Source organism: Dicentrarchus labrax, unplaced genomic scaffold (genome assembly GCF_905237075.1).
Source record: "Dicentrarchus labrax unplaced genomic scaffold, dlabrax2021, whole genome shotgun sequence".
Lineage (NCBI taxonomy): Eukaryota > Metazoa > Chordata > Actinopteri > Moronidae > Dicentrarchus > Dicentrarchus labrax.
The window spans coordinates 15397102-15404497 of record NW_026136703.1 but is presented as its reverse complement, the minus strand read 5'-3'; positions in this window follow the sequence as shown (position 1 = coordinate 15404497).

The following is a 7396-nucleotide window of genomic DNA, read 5'->3' as shown; positions in this document are numbered from 1 at the left end:
TAGCTTTGTGCCTTGGAGCATGGTAAGTTTTAATGAATGATTGAAAACCAATCATAAATGGTGGTACATTAATACTTCAGGAGGCCAGATGACCTTTTCCTTTGAACTGAGTGAAAAATGACATTCCAGCTAAAATTTTTGATGGCTTTTTTTTTTCTTCTTTTTTTTTTCACCTATTACGTGTTTTCTCCCCTCCTCTACAGCCACCCCAATCCCTTAAGAGATTTCAATTAAATTGTCCTACTGAGTTCTTCACTTACTTCCCTTAATCTCTCTCTTGGCTTGTGGCAAAGTGTGATTTTGTTTTTTCCCCGATGTCATTTCCAATTTAATAGAAGTGCATTTTTGTTCGCCTGTGTTATGAATTAAAATGGAGTTCTTTATGGGTGGAGCTGCATGCTGCCATGGTTGAGCACCCCTTCATTCAAACCCTCTGTACCTTGAAGGTGAATAGTGCAGTGCCTATGTGAACTCCATAAATTGAGTTGTAAGCATTCTCCTTTTGGTGTTGTTGAAGGTAAGGCTCCAGACTTGCCCTTGAGAAGGTGTTTGCTCCTGGTGAATTATAGATGCAGTCAGTCTGGATAAGTCAGTTCACTCAGGGGGTTATATTTTCTCAGGAGATATTAGACTCTCTGTGATGAGTATTATCTCCATTAGGAGAGACAATGTCATGGCCATTTATATGATTCATTACATAAAAAATCTCAAATTAAAACCTGACTGTTTGATGCAACTGTTTTGGTAATGCTCTAAACAAAATAACACAATCATCCCTCAAACATTTCATGACTCAAGTATGACTCATGGCAGCTGACAGATCAGAAATCTTTTAGACTTTCTCAGTTAGGCCTTGTAGTCCTCGGCTTCCGATTCGGAGGCATTAGAGGCTCTAATGAGGACATCCCAGAGATCTATGGACCGCGGAACCCATCCTCTCATCTCTCCACAACATGAAAAGACAAGCAGAGAACCGCCTACAACCCATCCCCGGATAAATGGTGAAGCTTTTTGTGCCTTTTTTGGAATGACCCCACATTCCCTGGAAGACAAGGCAATCTTTCTCATCAAAACTAAAAGACGTTTTGTTCGTGCTTCCCCTAAAATTATTCCCAGCTGACACGCAGCTTGCTTGCCCCCCCAGTAGCTGTCCCTGGGACATTTGGCATGAGGAGAGAAGCAGACGGTTACGTAAAAGCTAATGAGTGCCTGGCTTTAGACTGACAGAGCCCATGGGTGTTCTCGGCTGACTGTCCTTGTATGTGTGGATGCGTAGATGCGCACGTACATCATTATTATCCTAAATTAGTACATGCATCTGTCAGTCTTCAGGCCTGTGCTGACGGCTTGTCATTCATGGTTGGTTAAACAAGGCTGGTCAGTCAGTGCGTGCCTTCTAGTTGCATTCAACCTTGATTTCAGCCACATCAGCCTATGGCTAACAAGTTGCCACCCTCTACTGTTTACAGGCAATGCCATGGAACTGACATGACCCAGTTGTGCTTTGTTTTCATATTAGAGGACATGCTAATTGATCCTTGGCTAAGCTCTGCCCACCTTAGCTGTTACACCTGTCAAGCTCTCCAATCAAGACACATGGAGTTTACAATGATATTGGTGGCAGATGTACCACTCGAAAATCATGATCATTTAAACAATGGGTTCAAGAAATTTTAAACAATGGGTTCAAGAAATTGCACTCTGATAGCAGTTAGTAGAATCTTGGGGCAGTAAATCAGCTCCTACGCAGCAGATGTGGAGGCCCAGAAATAGTTTGTTTTGTTTTTTTATGTAACCAGCTAGCTCCCTAACACTAATAACGTAGTAAGTGAATGGTATGCAAACCCCTGGGGTTAATACTATAGGTAACTAGCCGGGCACACTTAAGTTAGGTGAGCAGACAAATACACAGTTTTGTTCTCGTAATTTTGGCATTGGAGTGTTGATTAAAAAAGGACATTCGTCATACTTTTAAATTACTATAGCCCCATGTATGCCACTTTAGCACGAGGAGATATTCAAAGCTTGACAGGCCTGCCGTGCCTAGTTACTGTTGCTTAGCTATGATTAGGCAATCACCGTTAATGATTTAGAAGGCCATCAATTTAATCAAATCAAATCAAATCAATCAACTACTTCAAACAAGGAACAGAAAACTGGCAGAATCAGTGAAGTTTCTGTAAAATTGAGTCTGTTTCTTTAAGAGAGAAGGAGAGGATGACTTTGTGATTCTCCTGCAATAATCAGCGTAGGCATTTGAAATGGAAAAACAGATTAAAGTAATAATTCTCCCTCATCCTCCTGTATAATTGCAGTGAAGCATTTTAGAGGAAAAGAGCAGCATTTAAGATTTGAAGTGAGGATGTTGGTTGTGGTGAGTTGTATCCTTGGGAATGTTCTTTTTTGCTGGTGTCATCATCTTTGATGGCCAGACTATTTTAGAGACTCCATGTATCTGCCACAAAATGTAAATTTTTTTTGGCTACATTTGTTTTGCAAGCATTTCACGTTTTTCTGCCAACGCTCTTGCTAAGTTGCATCGATTTGTCACGAGAGATATTAGCCTGTCATGACCCAGGTATATTTTGTGGAGAGATTAACATTCCCCCTGAGCTCCAAGTGCAGCTGCCATTTTCCAAAGTGTTATATATTTTCTTTCTTGGCTTCAGTCAAGAGCTGAAAGTCTTAAGCGGGATATTTCTCCCAATATATAGATAATTTACTGTCAATTTTAATCATTCTCCTGATTAATTTCTCTTTCATGTCAGACTTCTTACTCTATATGTTTTATCTCTTCCTTTGCTACAACTGTTGATTCTATCAGTTTGGTCTCGATCGTGTAGAATAAATTGCTATATGAATCTGTGGCTTAAGTGGAAAAATAAACTAGTGTGCGTCCATAAAACAAGATAGACTAGATTCACAACTTTATTAGCAAAAAGCATATCCAACTTGGCTAGAGAGTTGTGTTCTGACAAGCATATATCACAGATGGCAAACTCTGTTGGGTGATTTTAAGAAATACAAACCGAGGAGTGAAATAAAGTGAATTTGCCATGTGCTCAGATACAGAAATAACAAAGGCAAAAAAAGAAGAAAGAAGTGATGCATGAAGAAATGAGCAGGAAGGAGGACGTTGAGCAAAGGTGGGTGCAAAAGATCAAGATGTTGCATTGAAACTGCAGGAGCTTAGTGTAGACGCAGCAGGAGGCTGGTGGAGGGAAAATCATGTCAGGGAATATCACGCTGTCACAAATCACATCGCCAACTCCCAGCTGAGATTGATCCGCCAACCTTCTGCCACCCAGCCTTTACACTCCCTTAGTTTTTTACTTCCTCACGATACAGCTAAGAAATCTCTCTGTGAGGAATTGCTGTGTTGTGATGAGCAGGTGACTGTGGTACCACTGTGGGATCATGAGTTCAGGGCAGTGACTGGAAGTGGTAGAAGAGGATTAGTGGCCCAGTGGAGGGAGAAAGCGGCCTCCCTGCAGTGGAGAACCAGCTGGTCAGCAGGCCGGCCAGCCCGGCTCCATCTGTCAGTCACCTGGTCGACCCGCTGGGAGTTCTGGTAAATCTCTTCGCCTCCTGTAGCTCCCAGAGATTATGTCATTCAGTTTGGTCCTACCGTAATTGAGGTCTCACGGAAAGTAGCATCAAAATAAATATGCATCCTGTGAAAAAATATTATACAAAGTTAAATCAGTTTGTCTTTGACCTTCTAATGTGCAACCAATGAGATGACTTGAAAGGGTTAGAGCAAAGGACAAAAAGCTCATTCTCCACTTTAAAATGGTACCACTGTCTTGTCAGGATGATACATGCACAACTCGTCAGGTTAAAGAAGACCCTATCATTCAGTTCCAATGTACGGTGAATGATGAACAGTAAGGTAGTAGTGCCCCCTTTTGGCTGTAGGAAGTGGACAATCAGAGCCAGTCGTGAACAAAACATTTTGCTTACAACATTTTCTGCTGCAAAAATATTAATTATGGTTTATACTTGGGATGATAATGATGATTGTAATGATTGTTTTGGCACTTCCGTCAAATTAAAGTCAAGCAAAGTTAAAAAATGTTCCACCAAAATATGTCAACAAGATATTAATATATATGGGGTTAACGGGTTTGGTTGATAGGCAGACTGGAGATTTCCTTCTACCTGGTGGTGCTACCTATCTAGAGCCATTGTTTGGTTCTTTAGGTGATTATACACTAATGTAAACATATCTATAAATATTATATTCAATTATGACAATAGATTCTCCTAAATGTTACACAGTGGACCTCTAATACATAACTGTGGAAGATTGTGTTACAATAAAAAGCTCCAGAAGAGCTCCCGAATAGACTTTGCTGTCTGCTATGATCAGATTTCGATCCTGGAAATTCCAAATATCATTTTCCGAGAGAACCTGGCAGATAACGGTGTTCATGTAGGGTCCCATTGTGTATAGTAGGAGGTTGATTAAGAACATAGGTTTGGTGGTGCCTTTAAGGTTTAAGTGGAATCCCTCAGATGATGAGAGTGATGTGTAATGTACAATGTGTGCATGCTTTGAAATGAACATTTTCAAACCAAAAGACTAAGCCAGAGTTAGTGCTGTAAATTTACATTAAAAACGACAGGCTTTGTTAAAATCCTTTCTGTGTCGTATTTAATGTTCAATTCAACCCAGTTGTTTCTTGAATCTTTGAAGACTTCCCAGGAAATGTTATTTTCCCAAGCCTTCAATCACCCCAGTTCTGTCACAGCTTCTGTTCCATATCTCATCCATACCCAAGTCAGGTACCAAAAACAAAAGATGTTTTTTTTTTCTCCCTCCCTTTTCGAAACGATGCTGCATTTTGTTTTTACTGCTGAATCCCTCTGACAGCTGTTGTGGGTTCCTGTCAAAAAGTGTTGTTTCTTTTCTTTTTTTTTCATTTCTCAGTCTCAGTCACACTAACAAGGAGTGAATAAACAGAAGGTAGAGTAGAAAAAGCTCTGGAAATGCCTCTGCCCAAGAGAGTCAGCAAAATTCGGGAGCTTGGAGAGGTTAAACTTCACGACATGATCTTTTGAATTGTTTTTTCCTTCATCTGATATACATGCAGAAGTGTCGAGGAAAAATTATACAGCAGGCTCAGAGTTGGAGTAGCAGTTTTCGATAATAGCTTGGTTTCACTCATGTTGCCGCCTTTGTGCTCAACACTGAAAGCTGCTGTCTCTCCCCAACAATAACAGATGTCAAAATCATGTTCTCCTAAAAGTTTATAACTGCTGTGTGCTTATTGCAGCCATCTTAGTAGAAAGCCAATTGTGTTTGATTGACTGTGACTGTGATTGGCAGAAACTTGGCTCTATTGTTTGGCCACTCATGTTATCACATTTGAGAAGCCCGGCTAGCCTGCAGCAGTAAAAGCAAGAGGGGGATATTGGCTCCTGAGTAGCTGGCATAGAGCCTCTTTCAGACAGGCAATTCCAGGGGAGCAATTGTCTGGTTTAATTGCTCCAAAAAAGAAAGACAGAGAGGCGGTGAAACTAACAAGCTGTCTACAGAATCAGTAATTTACAGGCTCTGTGATAAAAACAGATTCTTATTTTCTATTTTTTTCCCGTCCTCTCTCTCTCTCTCTCTCTCTCTCTCTCTCTCTCTCTCTCTCTCTCTCTCTCTCTCTCTCTCTCCCCTCCTGCTGTTGCAGTTATTGTAAAATATTCACAGGGTGGGTTATTGGGCTGGTCTAATTTGCAGTTGTGATATGCACAGTAGGACAGACACACACTGATTTCACTAACTCTCAGACTGATTTGATGGGCCAAAACTGTCTACTGCCTCATCACCTGGCCCATTTCTGAACTAGAAAGCACTCAGAAAGCTCATACCTCTGCCAAGGCTGCACAGTCTTCTAAATTTGTTATTTTAAGAAATGTTTTAATATACATCTGGATCTACATCAAATAGACACACAAGTGCCAGATATTTTTTCAACTCTTCAATTTAGTGTAGTATTCTAGGAAAAATAGCAAACATGTTCATCTTTTAATGTTAAGAACTCCTTTTAAAATATTTTTGGATCAAATCCAACTAATTTGTTTCTTGGCCCATTTACTTATTTCTACTTCAATTAAATTAAATCAGGAAACTCGTTTATAAGATTTCTTAATAAAAAACCATAACCTCCCTCCAAAAACACCCTCTATCTTCTTCACTCACTTTATCATCTTCAGCTTCATAGGTTTCACCTTTTGCTTTAGTTTTAATCATCATCACCTGATAATTTATCTACTGTAAATAGTAAGGAGTTGTGGTTAGACAGGGAGGCAGGTGCCCAAAGCGTGTAGTTCTGACTGTAAAAAGATTTATTCTAAGTCCTATATTTTACTGCTGTAGTCAAAAAGGCAGCTACTGTAGACTGTGACAGTCTGACATTTCGGGGTAATTTGCTAGCAAGAGTTACCTGGATTTACACAACCTACATTATGGAGGCAGACAAACAGCAGGCACCAGTGCGTCGGCCAAATGAAACACGAGCCGTTGATCCTACCACAGATATACCCTTCCCATCTATTGTGGTCACAAAATAGCTTCACTTTTACACAAAATTATTGATTGTTTTTCACAGGATTAATGACCTATGAAATCTGATTTGGAATCTCAGCGGTGAACACAAAGGAATACCAAAATAGGGATGGAAATAGGTTAAGAGCAAAATGTGTACAGTACTAAATCAATGTGCCACAGACACAAATGCAACCAAAATATTGAACAGTCATGGCAGGCCTAATTCATGCACACACGTTAAGCCGAGCAGAGGGGAATGGACATTAAGAGGCACAGGCACATTTGCAAAAACAAAATGTGTAGTGTGTCTGTCTGTGTGTGTGTGTGTGTGTGTGTGTGTGTGTGTGTGTGTGTGTGTGTGTGTGTGTGTGTGTGTGTGTGTGTGTGTGTGTGTGTGTGAGTGAGAGTGAGGTTGTGGACCATGGCCTATTCCTCTCCCCTTTGCAGCAGTCTCCATCCATATTCATAACCTCCCACAGCGATAGCAGAGGGAAGGAGGGAGGGGAAGAAAGGAGTAGGAGGAATGAGAATTTCAGTGTGTGCAAGTTAAAAGGAAAGGAATAAGGAACATAGCATTGTGTGTGTGTGTGTGTGTGTGTGTATTGATATTTGTCATTAGGTTATCTTTTCCTATGATCCTTGACAGTCTAGGTTTGCAAACATGAATCGAAGTGTAAACTAGGAGCCATAAACAAGACAACTAATGACTGCTATTATTATCAATCTTTCAAACACACCATTTGCAGTGCACATGAGTTCCACTTTGTGGACTCAGCAACAATATGCAGGGTGATTTAACAGGGATAAGGGAACATTTTCCGGTTCATAACCATTAGCACCACAATTAAATTC